This window comes from Vulpes vulpes, chromosome 9, assembly GCF_048418805.1.
Source record: "Vulpes vulpes isolate BD-2025 chromosome 9, VulVul3, whole genome shotgun sequence".
Lineage (NCBI taxonomy): Eukaryota > Metazoa > Chordata > Mammalia > Carnivora > Canidae > Vulpes > Vulpes vulpes.
Window position 1 is genome coordinate 29,757,421 of NC_132788.1, and position 21,266 is coordinate 29,778,686.

Here is a 21,266-nt window from a genome sequence, read left to right on the forward strand (position 1 = left end):
CACTGATATTGTCAATAATTAAAAATTTAGAGGTCCCTGGGTGGTGCAGTCGATTAAGCACCCAACTCTTGGTGTAAGTTCAGGTCATGATCTCAGGGCCATGAGGTCACGACCCACATTGTGTTCCAAGTTCAGCAAGGAGGCTGCTATAATTTCTCTTTCCCTCTCCCTCCACCCCTCCCTGAGCTTGCTCTGTGTCAAATAAATAAATCCTTAAAAATAAATAAATTAACATTTCCTTTAAAAATAATTAAACATTTAAACAATTCAAAAACTGTTAAGATAATTAAACAAAGAAGCCATTAGATTAAGGTCCCTCTAATTTCTTAGCAACCTAAGTAAAGAAACCCAAATCTAAGCATGTAAATATGTCAAGGTTAAGAAATCAAACCTAAGGACAACCAATCACAAACAGCCCAACTAGGTTTTCCCAAAAAAGGAAACTCCTTAAGCTATAGTCAATGAAATACATCCCTTTTTGCTTCCACATCTTGTCTGTAAACATTATTCCCCTATTGCCTAAGGGTGGAGTGCTCCTAACCACTTCCAGTTTGGTGCTTCCCAATTCAAATCTATGTTTGGCCAAGTAAACTAAAAAATGCTAATATTCTTCAAATTATCTTTATCAATAGTCTTGTGCATATATTTTGGTGGATATTTGCACCTATTTCCATTGGGCTTTTACTGAAGAGTGGAATTTCTGTATATAGTGAATCTGTAAATCACATCTACTAAAATTGCATTTAGTAGATATTGCCAAACAAGTTTCCATGGTTTTGGAATGAGTTCAAACTCTCATTATTCCTAACTTGGCGGTTGATTTGATAATGAATTACTTAACTTCATCTTGCCTTCCCTGCAAATGTTAAATTAATCATATGATTTTTAAAATTTATTTTATTAATGTTAAAATATCATCCTATATATAAATCTTACACTAAACTTGCACTCCTGCAATTAACTCTGATTGGTTATGATGTATTACCCTTTTTACATAACACTGTACTTATTTAGCTAAAATATTGCTTAGGATTTTTGAATCTATGTTTATGGATAAAACTGACTAATAAGCCAACTTTCTTGTAACTTCCTTTCCAGGTTTTATAGTAATGTTATTATGTACTCATAAAAAACATTGTATGATTCTCTTAAAGAATATCAAGTAAAATATCAAGTAAAGAATATTGTAATGCTTGGTATTTAGTTTGCTTTGTTAAATTAACAATTGAAACCTTTTGGATCTAGATTTTTATTTTTGAGAAAACTTTTGATACAAATTCAATTTCTCTACCAGATATTAGATTACATGGATTCTTAAAAAATATTTTATTTATTCATGAGAGACAGAGAGAGAGAGAGAGAGAGAGAGGTGAGATACAGGCAGAAAGAGAAGGAGGCTCCATGCAGGGAGCCAACACGGGACTTGATCCTGGGTCTCTAGGATCACACCCTAGGCTGATCACACCCTGCAGGCACTAAACCATTGAGCCATGCAGGCTGCCCAATTACATGGATTTTTAATTTCTCTTTTAGTTAGTCACAATAGATGTGTTTTTCTAAATTTGACACATATGCTCCAAATTTTGGTCTTTCTTTCCAGACACTTTCCAGGAGTTTATCACTTTTTTAAGCTATTTCAGATAACTATGTTTCTGCTTTGTTGAGCCCATCTCAAGTAAATTTAATTTCAGTTTTATTAATTGATGCTCTTATTGCTACTATGTTTTCACTTTTACTTTATGAAATTAATTAGTTCTACTTTCTCATTATGTTTTCCAGATATAGGATGAGGTCATTAAATGTTATGTATTTTCAACATATGCATGTAAAACACAGCTCTACTTATAGCCCACAAGATTTGATTACCACTTATAATCATTCAATTACAAATATTTTGTAATTTCTATGAGTGTGCTTTGATCTATGAATTTCTAAACAACTGAGGATTTCAAGTTGACTTTATTCCCATTTAAGAAATACTCTGATATTCCTTGAAATTGTCGAGTCTTTATTTATGGTGCAGTGTTTAGTCAATTTTGATTAATTATTCACACACATTTGAACACCTTGTGTACTCTTTAAATGTTGGTTGAATGCTATTTCTCTATTTGTCAGGCTTGCTAATTTTGTCCTTCATATTTTCTCTATTCTTATTGATTTTCTATATTTGCTCCATGAACTTTGAAGAAAGCTATGTTAAAAAAAAAAGAGGATCCAGTTCTAGATATCTCCTAAAGGATATAACATTTAATTATTAATTATAGGGTTAAAATATGTTAAGAGAAATATTTAAAACAATTGGGAGAGACCTAAAAATAAGGGAAAAATTAGGGAGGATTTAATTTTTGAGTGATGGTAATTCACTGATTAATCCAACTTTTTATCACTTTTTCCCTTTTAGTCTATATAGTACATGCACCTCAAAATACAGAAGATTAGCTTATTGATATGATATATCAAATAACAAAATTCAGAGGTCCCAGAGCAGATATAAACTAAGAAAGTCCTGGAATATAAAGAGCTACAGAGGATTGTGCCTGACATCTGGATATAAACACCCATCAAAACTGTGAATGCCCCATGAATAGTGCTTGGTTTGGTAAGATTCACAGTATTCCAAAGGAAAGCAAGCGGTAGAAGGTTTAAAAAGCTGATAATTCTGCTGGCCGCCAGGGCAGAAGAGAAAGAGTTTGGAGTTTGAATAGCACAAGTTAGAGAAGCAAAGCGCACACTCTGAGGTTTCATTTAAAAGCATTCCAAAAGGTCCATGCTTAGAAGAGACTGTCCCAGAATTAAGGGACTCATTGAGAACAAAGAGCAAAACTGAAACAGACTTATCTGATGTATCTCCACACAAAAAGGATCAGTTCTTAATTTATCTGACTTCTGGAACAAAACTCAACACTGTTAAAAGACAGATAACAAAATTCAGAGTCTTTATAATGTATATTTGCTGATAAGCAAAATAAATAGAAAGTTTTTTAACACATAAAGGCACAGGAAAATGACAGCCATTGTTCAAGATTAAAAAAAAAAAAAAAAAAAAAAAAACAACCACAGAAAACAAACAAGAAAACAAGCCCAGAGATGACTCAGATGATTCCAATATTGAAATTAACAGATAAAAATTTTATATTCCCTGTTGTAAATACAGTCAATAACATAAGTGAAACCAAGATTAAAATAATTGAATAGATTTAGAATCCTAGCATTGATATGGTTAGTGTAAAAATAATTATGTTGAAATTCTAGATAGGACTATTACAATGCTTGAAATGAAAAATTCATTAAATAGGCTTAATAGAAGATGAGAGAGGATGACAAAATGATCAGTGAAATTGTAGACAGATTAATAGATATCCAATTTGAATAATAGGGGAAATATTTTTTTTAAGTAGTTTTGTTTTTGTGCTTACTTCAGCAACACATATACTAAAACTAAAACAATGCAGAGATTAGCATGGCCCCTGCACAGGATGACACATAAATTTGTTCAGTGTTCTATATTTTGAAAGAAACAAAAAAACAAAGTTAGTTCTGTTTTGACATGTGAGGCAACATTAAGTGGTCCAATATGCATGTAATAGAAACCAAGAAGTAACTCTTTGTAAACAGACTGACGATTTTTACTACAGAAATATAATGGACTTTCCTTGCTTTAAAATTGTTTTTTAGGAAAACAAATCTGGTCTGTCTCCATTTCTTATTGAAAAAAATAAAAGCCAAAATAGTAAAATAAGAACAACAACAACAAAAACACTTGGCTTATGGAGTAAGTGAATTTGGAAGAATGGGAAGTAGTCACATAGATCTCTTTTTTGTGGGTTGCTTTTAACAAAGTATTGAACTGAGGAGAATCAAAATGTAAATGGCTTCCTTTGAGAATAGTATTTCTCTATACATCATGGTAATGATGTATATATACATATATGTGTATATATGTATGTTTATACATATATTTCTCCTTTGTAATCTCCATAGTAATACTCCTTGGGATTTTTAAAAGACCATTTTACTTCCAGTCATATAATATTACATGTAAATTGAAAGACTGGGCACAGTAAATATGAGTAGGAAATTTAATGTTTACATTTGGAGAGTTGTTAAAGTTTTGTTGGTATTTTTTTTTCTTATTTGATTTAAGTTATGAAGGTTGGCATTTCCCATTTTATAAGCTAACATGGAGATTAAGAAACGTAATAACTAAGGTGAGCACATACTTTAGTATCTAAGCCAAGATAGTTTTTAGAGTAAAAGTAGGTGCTATTAACATATTCCTCAGAGTAACATACAAAAACTAAGACTATCCAAGAAAATTGGGATATATGGTCATCGTATTATAGTATTCATTCTATAACTAACATATTTTTGTCATCAATATGAAGTTCCTAAGTATGTTACACATCTATCACCATAATTCTAAAGATTTTAAACATTAAAATCTTCTTCATTAGATTCATAGTGAGTCTTTATATTCAGCTAGTATTTGCTTATAAATTTTCCTTTGGGGGCACCTGGGTGGCTCAGTGGTTGAGCGTCTGCCTTTGGCTGAAGTTGTGATCTCGGGGTCCTGAGATTGAGTCCTACATCGGGCTCCCTGCATGGAGCCTGCTTCTCCCTCTGCTTATGTGTCTGCCTCTTTCTCTGTGTCTCTCATGATTAAATGAATAAAATCTTAAAAAAGAAAAGAAAGTTCTCTTCTTTAAAAATATAATAAAATAAAATAAATTTTCCTTTGTTAGCCAATTAGATGTGTTATATCATATACACTGCCAATTAATATATACAGGTAGCACTGACTCTATACCAGGTGCTGTTTTAAGTGCTTTAATTATATTAGTTAATTTAACCTTGTCAGCAATCCAGTGCTTAGTTATTATTACTAAGTCTATCTCCAGATGAGAAAACAAAGGTATTGGCTGACTGTTGCTCATGATTCCACTGGACTATTCCATAATCTGAACCCAGGCTTTCCATTTGCCTAAAGATTGTGCCTTTTCTCTACCAGAACAATACCATCTATCTATCCATCAATGATACAGCAAGATCTCTGACATTTTATTCCTCTCTGAGAGACAATTTCATTTTTATTTGTTTTTTAAATATTTTATTTATTTATTTGAGAGAGTGAGAGTGCACACCAACAGGGGGAAGGGCAGAGGGAGAGGGAGAAGCAGACTCTGGTGAGCAGGGAGTGCAACACAGGGCTCCATTCCAGGACCCTGGGATCATGACCTCAGATGCTTAACTGAGTCACCCAGAGCCCCTTTATTTATTTTCGAATATTTTATTTTTAAGAAATCTCTACTCCCAATTGGGGGCTTAAATCCACAACCCTGATATCAAAAGTCTCATGTTCCACTAACTGAGTCAGCCAGGCACCTTTCAATTTTGTTTTTAGAAATAATAGACTAGGAGTTGGAGCCGCTGCTGCCACTCACCACCCAACGTGCACTCCCGATTCCTTTTGGTTCTAAGTCCAAAATGGCAACGATCAAGGATCAGCTGATTCAGAATCTTCTTAAGGAAGATCATATCCCCCAGAATAAGATTACAGTTGTTGGGGTTCGTGCTGTCAGCATGGCTTGTGCCACCAGTATTAGTGAAGGACTTGGCAGGTGAATTCACTCTTGTTGATGTCATGAAACACAAATTGAAGGGAGAGATGATGGATCTCCAGCACAGCAGCCTTTTCCTTAGAACACCAAAAATTGTCCCTGGCAAAGATAATAATGTGACTGCAAACTCCAAACTGGTTATTATCATGGCTGGGGCATGTCAGCAAGAAGGAGAAAGTTGTCTTAGTTTGGTCCAGTTTAACATGAACATCTTTACATTCATCATTCCTAATATTGTCAAATACAGCCCAAACTGCAAGTTGCTTATTGTTTCCAATCCAATGGATAACTTGACCTATGTGGCTTGGAAGATAAATGGTTGTTCCAAAAACCACGTTATTGGAAGTAGTTGCAATCTGGATTCAGCCCGGTTCCATTACCTAATGTGGGAAAGGCTGGGAGTTCACCCATTAAGCTGTCATGGGTGGGTCCTTGGAGACCATGGAGACTCCAGTATGCCTGTATGGAGTGGAGTAAATGTTGCTGGTGTCTCTCTGAAGAATGCACCCTGACTTAGGCACTGATGCAGATGAGGAACAGTGGAAAGAGTTTCACAAACAGGTGGTTGACAGTGCCTATGAGGTGATCAAACTGAAAGGCTACACTTCCTGGGCCATTGGACTGTCTGTGGCAGATTTGGCAGAAAGTATAATGAAGAATCTTGGCGGGTGCATCCAATTTCCACCATAATTAAGGGTCTCTACGGAATAAAAGATGTCCTCCTTAGTGTTCCTTACATCTTGGGACAGAATGGATTCCGATGTTGTGAAGGTGACTCTAACTCCTGAGGAAGAGGCCCGTTTGAATAAGAGTGCAGATACACTGTGGTGGATCCAAAAGGAGCTGCAGTTTTAAAATTTTCTAATGTTCCATGTCACTTTCTAGACTACAAGATTTTAGCTGGAGGTTGTGTATATTGTCCTTATTATCTGACCTGTCACTCAAGTAGTAATATTAAAATGACCTAAGAAAAACATCAGTTTCCTAAAGTTACAAATGGGAATGGTTCACAAAACCCTGCAGTTATATCCTGATGCTGGATGATACCTGTCTTGTGTAGTCCTAAATTGGTTAATGTAATATAGTTTTACTATCTCAGAGGCACCGCCGCCAATGTCACATATGCCACAGTTACTCCTCAAACCAGTGTATTTACTGTGTTCTGTAACTTCTGATTCCTTCACCTCAATACTCAACATGCCTAGTCCATTTTTTTTCTTCAGTCACATCCTGGAATCCAATGTATAAATTCAATATTGCATGTATTGTGCATAACTCTTCTAAAGGATCTTATTTTGTGTACTATATATGTCAGAATATAGTGTACATTGCCATATAATGTAAAAAGACAATGCAACCAACTATCTGTCATACCAACTAAAATACCAAATAAATCTTGAACACTGAAAAAAAAAAAAGAAATAATAGACCATAATACAAGTTTGCAATGCATGATCTAAGCAGAAACATAGTATTTCATTAGTCAAGAGGTATGTAATGTATTTTAGTAGACTGAAAGACAATTTAAGAAATGTATCAAAAGTATGCTTGCTTTGATTCTTGCCTTTGCCACTTATCAACTGTATATTTTGAAAAAAAAAACCATTTCTATGTATTGATTTGTTTTTCTGTAAAATAGGAATATTCTATGTACATATTTCATTTGTTGTCACATGGCTTTAATTACATAGTAAATGAGAATAATGGTTGATAAACACCATTATCAAAAATGGTTTATAAATCTTCAATACATGTTCACTATTAATACTAGAGAATATTTTTAAAGTTTAATTAAACTTTACAAATATTTGATTTTACAAATATTCAAACTGTGGTTATTAGATGTTAGATATTATGCTAGACCCCAGCTACTGACAGTGATTTATAAGATGTCATCCTTGTTTTAAAGGAAGTCATAGATTTAAATAATTTTAAGATGACACCAGGCATATACTGCCAAACCAGTTTTTCCATATTGTCATTCCAATTTGTGTTTCTTTTCCTTAAGTGAACAAGATTTTTTTCAAATTTGAGACGCTTAAAATTTTGGCACATACTATCTATCCATAAATGATATAGAGAAATTATAAGGAAAATGTGACAAATAGTATTGGAACTGAGAAAGTTTTAATAGACTTTTTCATACATTCCTTGCAGCTTTACTGATAAAAGTCAACAAATGTACAAGAAAAACAATAGCATACATATATATGTTGGGGTTAAAAAGATATGTATAAATAATATATATGACAAAAATAGCACAGAGTATGAAAGACGCAAAAATAATTTAATGCTTCAATCTCTCCAGCAACCATTAAAAATAATATAAAGATACATAGCAAAAAAGCCAATAAAGAATTGATTGATTTTAAGACAGTAACAATAATAATACTGAATTAGGCAAAAAACACATTTGTAAAAAAATAAAAAGTGGTATAGGTTAACAGAAATAGAGAATAAAGTGCAAGAGCTAAACCCAACTGTTTAAAAAAATAGATTAATCGTAAATGGACCTAAAACCTCCTATTTAAGGCAGAGACTGGGAGACTGGATACAAATACAGATGTAGGAACCAATGGTATGCTTTTATATTTATTTATTTATTTGTTTATTTATTTTTTAACAATGGTATGCTTTTTAAAACAAATGCACATTAAATATTAAGGAAAAAAAAGAGGAGAGGATGAAAGAATTTTACAGTGCAAAGCATAATCATGTGAAAGCTGGTGTGGCTGTTACCATTAAGGAAATTTAATAAGATATATTTCATTATCTTGAAAGGTTTAATTCATCATGAAGATTGCGTGTGTGTGTATGTGTGTTTATGGATGACTTTCAAATATATGAAACAAAAACTAAGCAGAAAATTAAGATAAATCTGCAGTCACAGAGGGGAAATTCACCAACTCTCTCAGTAACTGATAGGACAACTAAAAATTTATTATTATATTTCTATTCTATTTCTATTTTATTTATATTATATATTTATGTATATATTTATATCTATTCTATTATTATAACATACAGAAGACTTAACGCTATGAACAAAACTCACTTAAAGATCTCAACATCTAACAGCCCTAGAATACATATTTAAAAAAAATTATACACTGACTACTCATCAAGACAGAGCATATGGTGGGAAATGAAAACATATTACACTGCAAAAGATCAAACTTTAAGTCTACAATCAAAGAATTAAATTAGAAATCAATAAATACAATGAGGGAAAGCCTCAATATTTGCAATCTCAATAAAATATTTCTTCCTAATCATTTCATAAAACATATATCAAATAACACTAGAAAAATTGCCAACTAAAGGAATTTGAAAATACTGTATGAACATATGTGCGATTTAGCAAAAGCAATGTTTAGAAAGAAAAGCTTTAACATCTTGAAAGAAGAAGAAGGTTTAAATATTGATGGTCTGGAGGACTTATTGTTTCAGTCCCAATATGTGAAGAGCTTGAAAGTTGTCATTTCCAATGTATCAACAAGAAAAAAGCCATTTAAACATAGCCTACTTTATTTTTCAAGCCATGAGAACTAAAGTTGCAGAACAAACCACAACTCTAAAATCCGAAGACACAGGTAGGCACATTAAGAGAGCCACAGACAAGATCCGTTTACTTTGAGTAGAAGTTGCTTAAATCATAAACTAGTAGATAAATTTAAATGGTAATCCCAACAAACTGCTGGAGATTGGATGTGTATTAGTTTAAAAGTGAGAACTTCCTGGGAGCAGAGAAGTCAGTGGTGTCCCCTACACTTTCACAGACTTTACCTCCAGAAATTCCATCAGGTATGATGGTAGAAGTCTGAGAAAGATACCCACCAGACACCAACAGGGGAAGAAGAGAAAGTGATTATTGTGGATTTCTTCTAAACTTCTCCATAAAAAGGCATAACCTTCAGGTTCTATTTTATTAGACTCTGTCCTCAATCTATCTCCTAGCATTTCTGTCCCATCAAAGGGCTGGGTGGATGGAAAGGAATCTATACCAGTGGAAAAATAGTTTGAATGTCATAGTCTTGATGCACAGGACAACTAAAAGAATGAGTTTAATCATAGAACAATAGAAAACTTTCCCTCACCCACACCTGATCACCACATAAAAAAAGACCTTTGTAGAAAAACAATGGTACATAGCTAAAAGAGCTGTAACATGTAGTCTCTCTTTTGTAGGTACTTTGAAGGAGTACCTACAAAAGCTCAAAATCAAAGGAGAAGATGAAAACAAGGACAATACAGCAGGACTCAATTTCTATCTAGGTTAACATAAATCATCACACTAAAGGTCTCATACCTCAGTTTCTGTTACCTGATACGTCATGTTCAGATTTCACTGAAATAACAAGACATTTCAAACAAGTAAGAAAAATACACTCTGAAGAGACAAAGCAAGAATCAGATTCAGAAATGACAGAATTTTGAAATAGTTAGACATGGAATTTTAAAGACCTATGATCAGCATGTTTATTTGTTTTATCATTTCATTGATTCTATTATTCTAATGATTTTTCTGAACTGCTAATATTTTAATTTTATGTTATGTATATTGATTTATTCTTCTTAATGCTTCTATTAACTAAAGGTTTATTTAAACTCTCAGCCAATTTTTTTTTTTTTTTTTTAATGATAGAGAGAGAGAGAGAGAGAGAGAGAGAGGGGCAGAGACATAGGCAGAGGGAGAAGCAGGCTCCATGCACCGGGAGCCTGATGTGGGATTCGATTCCGGGTCTCCAGGATCACGCCCTGGGCCAAAGGCAGGCGCCAAACCGCTGCGCCACCCAGGGATCCCCTCTCAGCCAATTAGAAGTGACAAGCAAAAGATATTCTCCTGTAAAACAAATTTACTTTTCCCATTCCTCCCCAAAATTATTCTATAAGGGCTTGCTTCCTTTAAACAAAAGGAAAAAGAAGAAAAATGAATTCCCAAACTCTACTGAGCACTAAATATCACTGCTCTGGTAGCATCTTTACTGTATGACAGACTCTTATTATCCTGTCATTTTACCACTCTGATTAATTTTAGATTCACAGGATTTCCTTTGTAGATATTCCAAATATGAACAGATTTTCTTGTTTATCAAATTTTACTCTTTAAATAATCCTTTTATAATTTTAATTCAGAATGTTCATCTTTCTCTGAGAACTTTTTTGCATTCTAAAAAGGAACTTATCAGTGAGAAACAATAAAAGACAATTCTGAAAATATAAGATGTACTTAGTAAATATGGGACTACTGATTAAGCTGCCTTTCATATTATGCAAATACAGAAAAAAGATGCTTTCTGAAATGAAATTTAAGAAAATAAAGACATGACTAGAGATGTTTGTTTACTGGATGGCACAACTAAAAATCATTAATAATGTGTAAATATACTACTCATGTTACCATAATATTATCTGTAAAACATTCAAGATGGGACTCTCCAAAGTTTTAAGAAGAAACTGATGCTTGTTCTCAGAAGAACCGGTTTTGAACATGACTTTTTAAAAATTTGTTTTAAGATTTTTTATTTATTTGAGAGGGAGAGAGAGGGAGTGTGCTCAGGTGCACAGGAACAGGAGGAGTTGCAGAGGGAGAGGGAAGAGCAGACTCCCCACTGATCCAGGAGACTGATGTGGGGCTCCATCCCAGGACCCTGAGCCTAAGGCAGGTGTTTAACCAACAGAGCCACCCGGCTGCCCCTGAATATAACTATTAAAACAAATCTGCATTCTCTTCAGATGCATTGCATTATGACTGTAGCTGTATGAAGAATCCATGTAGCTTCAGAAAGGCAGGGATGCCGGCAGAACTTAGAGGTAGAATAAATTATAATTTTTTTTTCACTTTATAGCATTCTTTTAGCAAAAATAAAACATTTGATTCCCCCAAAACAACATTTTTTTTTTCTTTCAGTCAAAGCAGACAAATAAACATCTCAATTTAAATAGCTCTTGGGCAGCCTGGGTGGCTCAGCGGTTTAGCGCCGCCTTCGGCCCAAGGCCTGATCCTGGGGACCAAGATCGAGTCCCACGTCGGGCTCCCTGCATGGAGCCTGCCTCTCCCTCTGCCTGTGTCTCTACCTCTCTTTCTCTCTCTCTCTCTCTCTCTCTCTCTCTCTGTCATAAATAAATAAATAAATAAATAAATAAATAAATAAATAAATAAATACAAGCTCTTGATATATTAACATTTTCCCCTTGCACCACATCTACAAATGTTACATTTCAAATGAGTTGGGAACTTGAGAACAAACTATAACTAAATCCAAAACAATAACTGGCAGTGGTGGCTAAAATTAAGGCTAAAATTGAATATTAATAAAATTATCTTAGTCTTTACCACAGTACTAAATGGCAGTCTTTTTTCCTAAAGATTTTTTATTATTTTTTAATTTATTCATGAGACACACTGAGACAGAGAGAGAGAGGCAGAGACACAGGCAGAGGGAGAAGCAGGCTCCATGCAGGGAGTCCGATGTGGGACTTGATCCAGGGTCTCCGGGATCACGCCCCGGGGCCAAAGGCAGGCGCCAAACCGCTGAGCCACCCACGGATCTCGCAGTCTTTTTTTTTTTTTTTTTAATTTTCCACATCAAGAAATTACATAACAGCGATTTTATATAACCTGTCTTCCCAAGATTATAAGGAATTAATAAGGCTTTGAATCCAGTTTTATCTTACTCTAAAACATGCACTCTTTACCACTAAATTCATTTTGCTTCTCTACTTCTATGTGAAGTCAATGTCTTCTTCTCTTCCATATATGTGGAATCCTTTTATTTTTTTTAAGATTTTTTTAAAATAGGTGCACTGTATGGTAAAATGACAGTCAATAAAGATTAGGTTGAACCACTATAGATTTCTAGAACTGCATAAATAAAAACAACAACAATAGCAAGTAGACAATAGATTCACAGTATGAAATGTCCTAAGATGACTTCGAGTTTTCCTCATCACTCAGAATGGAGTTGAACTTTGATTCTTAGTAACAAAAAAGGAGGCTTCCTATCCTCAACAGGAGGTTAGTATTTATTGAGGTATGTATTGTGGTCAGAGTACTGGTAGCTGGAAAAAAAGAACACATGATTCTATCTACAAAGATTACTAAAATTAACCACACAATTAGCAAGTACTTCAATTTAAGTGATAAAACTAAATGAAATATTTTATTTGTTCCTTCTGTCCCTTCAAAAGAATTCCCCTCTCTCCTTTCCTTGTGGCAAATTCCTTCATTCACTGATAAGCTGTATCTCTTCTTTTTGGATGCTGTGGAGAAAAAGAAGACCACGTGAAAGTCAAATAGAAGTTGAATGCCATATTTATATAACGAAAATTACCATAATAGACTCTGCATTGTACATTTTCCTAAACTCCACGTGCTTTACCGCTTTCCACTCTATTTCCACTCTACTGCCCTATGACTTTCCAAGACATGAGCTTCCTCTCCCTTTCCTTAAACCTTGATCTCCAAAAACGGGATATTAGAAAAAGAGACTGCAACTAACTACAGACCCTAGTTATTTCTACACAGAATATCAATTCTGATAATAGAAGGAAATATAATTGATTTGGAAAATATACACTTGCTATTTCATTTAACGTGTCTGAATTATTAAAAACTGTCTATAAATGATCTAAATAACCCAGAAAATTCCCAAATGATTATTATCAGCACAACTTTAATTTGAAAATGTATGGAAATAATACATAGGAAATATTAGGACTAAATTCTGATATCTGCCCCTGAACAAAGTCTGTTTATGGCATTCACCTGGTTAACAGACAATAGCAATAAAAATAAATTAAAAAAAAAACAGAGAAAAAGAGAGAAGGCAGTTTGGCTTCAAGAAAGGTGCAGGCTATTGAATCAGATGGATGTTAATAAGAGACTCAGGGAGCAGTTAACCTACAGATAATGAAAATGAAATCTGCACTTAGTAAAGTTGGCAGCCATCCCCTCACTTTGAGCTTTAACAGTTGGCTGATATACATGTGACCCACACTATGAAGATAAAGTCTGACTTCACTGAGAGATAGCCTGTCTAGGAAACTGCTAGAGAACAGACAGCAGTCAAGCAGCCAACATACTTCACTATTTAAAGGGAATTTAGACAAAGTCTACTGAAGCCATGAACGTGTATTACAGCAGCTACATTATTCACATTCAAATTATCTATGAGAGAGTGTCATCACCACTCCAATGAAACTTTCAGCTAGTTTTTATTTCTGACTTAAATTAAGGGTGAAGTAGGAACTACTTTTAAAAGGAAAACAAATGGGATTCCTGGGTGGCTCTGGTTTAGCACCTACCTTCGTGCCCAGGGTGTGATCCTGGAGTTCTAGGATTGAGTCCCACATCAGGCTCCCTTCATAGAGCCTGCTTCTCCTCCCTCTGCCTGTGTCTCTGCCTCTCTCTCTCTGTGTCTCTCATAAATAAATAAATAAATAAATAAATAAATAAATAAATAAATACATACATACATACATAAATAGATTATATATATATGTGTATATATATACTCATATATATAAAACAATTTAAAGCCTGGGTACAAGGGAAATAATTCATATGAAACCACTTCTTCTAAATGACTACATTTTTATAAGGTATTTCTGGAACAATTAAGAAAGGATTACAGGCTTGAATATGAACTTAATCTGATCCCAGCATAGAGAAATTGCTTCCTTCATTTCTTTTCTAACCTGAAATATCCTTGGCTCCAAAGGAAATCAGAATAGGCCAGATTTTCTTTTTTATAGTTCTTTACTATCACCTTAGTTATCATGAAAAACGCTTCTACAGCAATGTTTTTTTAAATAATCTAAAGGTCATTTTAAACAAAATGCCATAATAAGTCGTTTTGAAGCAAAGAAACTTAAAACACATACACACACACACACAGTTTATTGTTAAATCTTTCTTAAGTTGTGAAATAAACAGAAAGTTTTGCAGCTCAGTTCCTTGGACCAAAGCTACACTACCACAGACTTTAAGTCCCAGAAAGTAACAACAACAAAATCAGTTTCTGAAAATATGTCCTCTTTAATTTTTTTAATATAGGATATAGACATAATTTAGATTTTCCTTAATTGAATAAATTAAGATCTTTTTAAAAGTTTTGTGTAACAACTTTACCAAAATTTAACTGACATGCACACTGCTATTTTTCAATACTATACTTTGTTAAGTTTTGACATATATGGAACTTTCACCACAACTATGATAATTAATCACCACCGAGTTTCTTTGCACTCTTTATAATCTCTTACTCTGTTCTTCTCTACTCCTTTCAATTAACAGCTCCTTCCACACTTACACATCCAAACCTCAGGTGATCATGATCTGCCTTCGTTAGTTTGTATTTTCTAGAACTTTATTTAAATAGAATCATACAGCATGCATTATTTTCTGAGGGGGATAGAGCATGGCTTCTTTCATTCAATATAAGTATCCTGGCATAGATCCATATTGCAGAATTAATAGCACATTATTTTTTTAACTCTGAGTCATACTCAATTGTACAGCTAACCATAGTCTGTATATCCATTCACCTGGTAAGGGATATTTGGGGTGTTTCCTATTTTTGACTCTTAAAAATAAGTCTACATTAATGTACAAGTCTTTGTATACTTGTATATGCTTTTGTTTCTTTGGGATAAACACCTAGGAGTTAAATGGCTGATTCAAACAGAAGGTATGTGTTTAACTATTTAAGAAATTGATAAACTGTTTTCCAAAGTATTTGTACTCTTTTGCATTCTCATCAGCAGTGTATGTTCCAATTGCTCAGCACCTTTACCAATACTCAGTAGGGTTAATCATTTTTATTTTAGCTATTCTTATAGGTGAAGTGGTATCTCATTATGGTTTTATTTGCATGCCCTATTGTCTAATCATGTTAAGCATATTTTCATGGGCTTATCTGACATTCATATATCTTCTTTGGTAAAGTGCCTGTTAATTTTTTTTTTTGCCTATTTTCAATTTTTAGTGTTTTTCCCCGATTTATTGAAATATAATCAGCATAGCATTGTGTAAGTTTGTATTCAATGTGATGATTCGATACACAGGTATATTGCAGAATGTTTACCATATAATGTTAGTTAACCTAGTCTTCACCTTACATAATTGAAATTTTGTTTTTGTTCTTCTGGTGAGAGCATTTAAAAAGCTCTACTCACATAGCAACTTTAAAGTGTACAATACAATATCATCTATAGCTACCATGTGCACCTTAGCCCATGGAGCTTACTCATTATATAATTTTGGATAATGATATATATACAAACTTTGTAAGTTTGTATCCTTTGACCAACATCTCCCCATTTCTCCCAACCCTCCCCTCTTGGTAACTACTCTAAAAGTTCTATATTTTTTTGCTTCCACATATTAGTGAGATCATACAGGTTTTGTCTTTTTCTGGCTTATTTCACTAGCATATAATGCCCTCTGGGTCCATTCATGTTGTTGCAAATAGCAGGATTTCCTTTTTATGGCAGAATAATATCCACTGTGTATGTGTCTGTGTATCACATTTTATTTTATTCATCTGTCCATGCATATCTAGGATATTTCCCTATCTTGTTTGCCCACTTTTTAAAATTGCATAGTTTACAAATTACTGAGTTTTGAGAGTACTTTAGATATAAGACCTAAATAGAAGTCTTTTATCAGATATATGACTTGTCATTATTTTCGTCCAGTCAGTGGCTTGTCTTTTTATTCTTTTAAGATGTCTTTCAAAGAGTAGCACTTTCTTGATTTTGATAAAGCCTAATTTATGGTTTATTTTAATGGATTGTGCTATTGGTATTATATGCAAAGAAACATCACTTAGCCCAAGGTCACAAAGATTGTCCCTTAGGTTTTCTTCTGGAAGTTTTATAGTTTTTACAGGTTTTATAGGTTTTACATTTAGATCTATGATCCATTTTTTTAGTTGAATACTGTAAGGTATGAAACAGTATATTTTTTGCATGCAGGTATCTAACTTTTCTAAAGCTATTGACTATAGTCTACCCTTTGTCGACTGATTTACTTTTGCAGTTTAGCTGAAAATCAATTGACCACATATATATGGGTCTATTTCTGGACTCTGTATTTTGTTTACTCTTTGTATATTATTTGTCTTGATTTCTGTGGTCTTATAACTTTGAAATTAGGTACTATAAATCCTCCAAAATAGTTATTTTTCAAAATTGTTTTGGCTATTCTGGTTCATTTGCATTTCTATGTGAATTGTAAAATCAGTTTGTCAATTATATAAAAAGAGGCTGCTAGAATTCAACTAGAATTGCACTGAAACTATAAATACTTTTGGGGAGCAATATCATTATAATATCAACTTCTCCAACCCTCCATTTATTTAGGTCTTATTTAATTTCTCTTAGCAATATTTGTAGTGTGCAGTGTACAGAAGTTGCACATTTTTGTTAGACTTATCTCTATTTCACATTTTTAAAGTTGTAAATATTATTTTTAACTTTTAATTAATTGCTAGCATATAAAGCTATAATTTATTTTTGCACTGATCTTGTATCCTGTTATTTCTAATAGCTTTTTTGTAGATTACATAAGATTATCTGTGCAAAGAACCATGTCGGTTGTAACTTGTAATAAAGACAGGTTTACTTCTTCCTTTTCACTGTTCTTAAACTTAAAAAAAAAAAAAGAAAAACTGAAAAGATACATTCTCCCCTCCATCCAGTGAAGGAACTACCTAAAAAACATGATTATGTATGTTCATACTCACACATGTAGATACCCATATATATTACTATAGACTAAAATATGTCCCCCTAAAATTTGTATGTTGAAGCCTAAAACCCCAGGGTGATGTTTTCAGAGATGAAGCTTTTGGGAAATAATTATGTTTAGATGAAGTCCTAATGGGTAGAGCTTTCATGATGGGATTAGTATACCTGAGCAGACCAGAGAGCTTGTTTTCTCTGCTATATGAAAACACAGTGAGTAGGCAGTAGTCTACAAGCCAGAAGGACAGCTCTCACCAGAAATAACTATGATGGCATCCTGATCTTGGACTTCCCAACCTCCAGAACTGAGAGAAATTAATTTCTGTGGTTTATGCAGTTGAGTCAACAGCATTTGGTTATGCCAGCCTGTGTAGATTAATACACATACACGTAGGTGTGTGTGTAAAACTATCCCTTTTGTAATGGACTAAATGTTTATGTTCCCAAAATTCCTATGTTGAAATTTCTTTTGGCATTCTTTCACTAACTCCAACAATGCGTGTGTGTGTGTGTGTGTGTGTGTGTGTGTGTGTGTGTGATAGGGGGGTGTTCCCCATACACAACACAATGCAATTCTCAGGCACGAACAGGATGTCTGGGTATTTAACTCAATTTTGACATTATGTATCTGGAGATAGCATCAAATTCCACGTAAGAGCTCAGTCCTACAAAACTATCCACCAATCCCCACTTCAGATGCCAGTCTCAAGCCTCAGGCTATTATCTGTGCTTTAACCAATCTGCTACAGACAGAGGTTCTAATGGCCTCTGCGTTAGGGTCTTTTAATTTGCTAGAGAGGCTCATAGAATGCAGGGAAACATGTTTATCAGTTTGTTACAGGATATCATGAAGGATATGAATCAACAACCAGATGAAGAAATACATAATTTGAAGCCCTAACTGTGAATGAAGAACAGATATAGCTGAGAAATATATATTTGAATGATCAAATTATAATTTATATAAATATAATAATCCAAACGACCAAATATATATTTTTTATAAATCATTATGTCATAGAATATAATCTCCAATGTGATGGTCTTGGGAGGTGGAGCCTTTGGGAGATGATTAAGTCACGAAGGGAAAGCCCTCTTGAACTAGATTAGTGCCCTTATAAAAAGGCCCAGAGTGCTCCCTTGTGCTTCTGAGACAAAAGGACACTGGGAAGACGCGGATTGGTTCAAGAAGCAGGAAATAGGCTCTCAGCAGACACTGCATTTACTGGGAGTAAGATCTTGGACTTCCCACCCTCCAGAACTGTGTGGAATGAATTTCTGTTGTGTATAAGCCACCCAGCCTATGGTGCTTTGTTATGGCAACCTAAATGGATTAAGACACACATCTACTTATATCTCAAAACAGCATGCTGAAATTTGAGACATTAAGATCTAGTGTAATAAATGAAGAACATTTCCAGACTAAATAGAGCTGTTTCAGAATACTAAGAAGGCTAATATGATAGTTAAGAACTGGAGCTTTACAAAATTACCAGCTTTTGTTTGGTGACTGTCACAATCAAGTATACAATCCTTAGTGCATAATTTCCAAAATCTTGGTAATTTCAACCTTATAAGTTACCTTTTGGCAAAGGAATTCTGACAGGGTCCTATAACTGATCTCTAAAAACACTTTCATGTTCTATTCAAAGTATAAAAATCTAAACATATCCACAGAATTATTAGTTCTAAACTTCAAATATATCATCAGATACAGCTTTAAAAATCCTAAATAAAAAGTATTCGGAGTTTATAGTATACATTTGTCATTTGAAAAACTGTATTTCGAAACTCACTAGACTCAGAAAACAGAACTATTCAGTAATACAATTCCCTCTTGCATTTTTGATAAATTATGTCCATAACAGATATGATGGGACAAAGAATATGTTTTGTAAGTAAGCCTCAGCTATATTGTAAAAGGAGATTGAAGCCAGAAAATTTTTCTTCTCTCAGAACTTCCATTTTATTTCCTTATTTATTTAGCTAAAGAAACACATACCAACACACACACAAAGTGGAAATGGTGATTTTAAGTATTTAAGTTTTAAATCTTATTGATAACTATAGGAAGTAAATATTGTGATTTATCATATTAACAATCAACTATGTTTCTTGTGACTTAATATTTTACTTTCAATTTAATTATTACCACCATTTCAAATTCTCAGTTCTTTAATAATTGCTTTTATTAAAGCGTTGTTCTAACTTTAAAGTTTATCAATTTATGGTTTGAAATATTAATATAAATTTCTAAACTGAATTAACCAGGAAATGGAAAAGCAAGAGAATATATTTTAAGCACTTTGTTTATCAATACCAATATCTTTAGACTTCTAAGAAAGGCAGATTCCTAACTGAGGAACTCAATCAGAGATACTGTCCTAAGAGAATTCTACTTTAAATACCAAAAAAATACACAATTATGAAATTATCATTCATTTAAATAGTCTCTAAACAAATAAAAATCCTTTATTCTATAGAATAAAAATGGATTAAATGGAGTTTTAAAATGTATTAACTTAATTAAATTACAATAGTTAATCCTCTAAAATTAATTGTAATGAATAATTTAAAAATAAAAATCACTTTTTGTGAAATTAATTTTCCAGATCATATTTTGACTTATATAGGCTTTACTCTGCCTATAGGGGACATGTCATGACTAGTAGTATAAAGTGTTAAGATTTCAAATTTTGCTCAAAATTTAATTGAATTCTTTTATACAAATGTGTAGTAAAATGAGATGTACTTTTTTTTTTTTTAACTCATTCTAACTATAGAATAGAAAATCGCAGATTGGCATAGGAAATAAATACAGAGACCGGAGTTAAGAGGCTGATAGAGTAAACTCAGTTATGAGATTTAAGACACAGGAAGTAGATTCCTAACAATGACAGTTGGAAGAAACCAACTGGATTTGAAAGATTAATTTAAAAGATAAAAATAAAAGCATGTTCCAGTTTAAAAAAAAAGAGAGAAAGGAAGAGAAAAAGAATAAGCATATACAAGGAAAAACATATGACTTTTAGTTATCTATAAGTAGCTCTATATTACTGGTGATTTATTTATTTTGGTTAAAACATAATAGCATCAGGTATGTGACTGACTTTCTGACCTGAGCAATGCAGAAGAAAGTAGTGATAATGATGGATTGTGAAACCAGACTGTCTGGGTGTGTGAGTCAAGGCCTCCCTACTTATCAGATATGTGACTTGGATCAAGTGTTGCCTGTACATCAATTATATTACCCAACAAAGAAGGATAATAACTGAGCCTCTCTCAAAAATTAAATGATTAAATATGCTAATGTGTTTACAGCACTTTATAGTACTTAACGCAGTGCCTGGTAGGTGATGTTCACTTAATGTTAGCTATTGTGGTATACTGTTCATGGTGATAGGAAGAGCAGATTTGAATAACACTTGTCTATGACTTTGCTTTTAAATATGCATTGGGGATGCCTCTAGGATATCCTAGTGGATGTGTTCTAAAGGCAGTCACATATGCTACTTTATTTCTCTGAAGTGGAATCTTAATTAGAGATTGAGATAGGAAATCAACAATGAGGAGATAGCAACTACAGTCACAGAAGTTTAAGAACATCTTTATAATTATGTGAACGGTAAGCGGGGAAAGTGGGATGCCTGAGTCAGAACATCAAGAGAAACAAAAATATAAATGAAAAAATGAGGACAGTAGTCATTTGGCTAGAATGTAGCAAGCCAAAGAGTGGGTACCAAAGGATGAGAAACTTCTGAAACATGGTAAAATCATAAATTAAAATGTTGGAAAAAGTCAGTAAAAGGTGAGGAGTGAGAAATAGGTATCAAACGTATCTGAAAATTAAATAAAAATAAATCTTGGTGACTTTGGAAAGAGCAGTTTCCAATAGGT

General features: G+C 33.4%; 1 non-coding gene and 1 pseudogene across 1 annotated transcript; both read left to right on the forward strand.

Moving 5' to 3' along the window:
* The first annotated feature begins 3,408 nt into the window (after positions 1 to 3,408).
* LOC112934184 (U6 spliceosomal RNA) lies at positions 3,409 to 3,511 on the forward strand. Its single transcript, XR_003237847.1, has one exon. It is a non-coding gene; the product is annotated as a U6 spliceosomal RNA (small nuclear RNA).
* Positions 3,512 to 5,465: 1,954 nt separating this feature from the next.
* Positions 5,466 to 6,491, forward strand: LOC112934167 (L-lactate dehydrogenase A chain pseudogene; annotated as a pseudogene).
* The last annotated feature ends 14,775 nt before the right edge of the window (positions 6,492 to 21,266 follow it).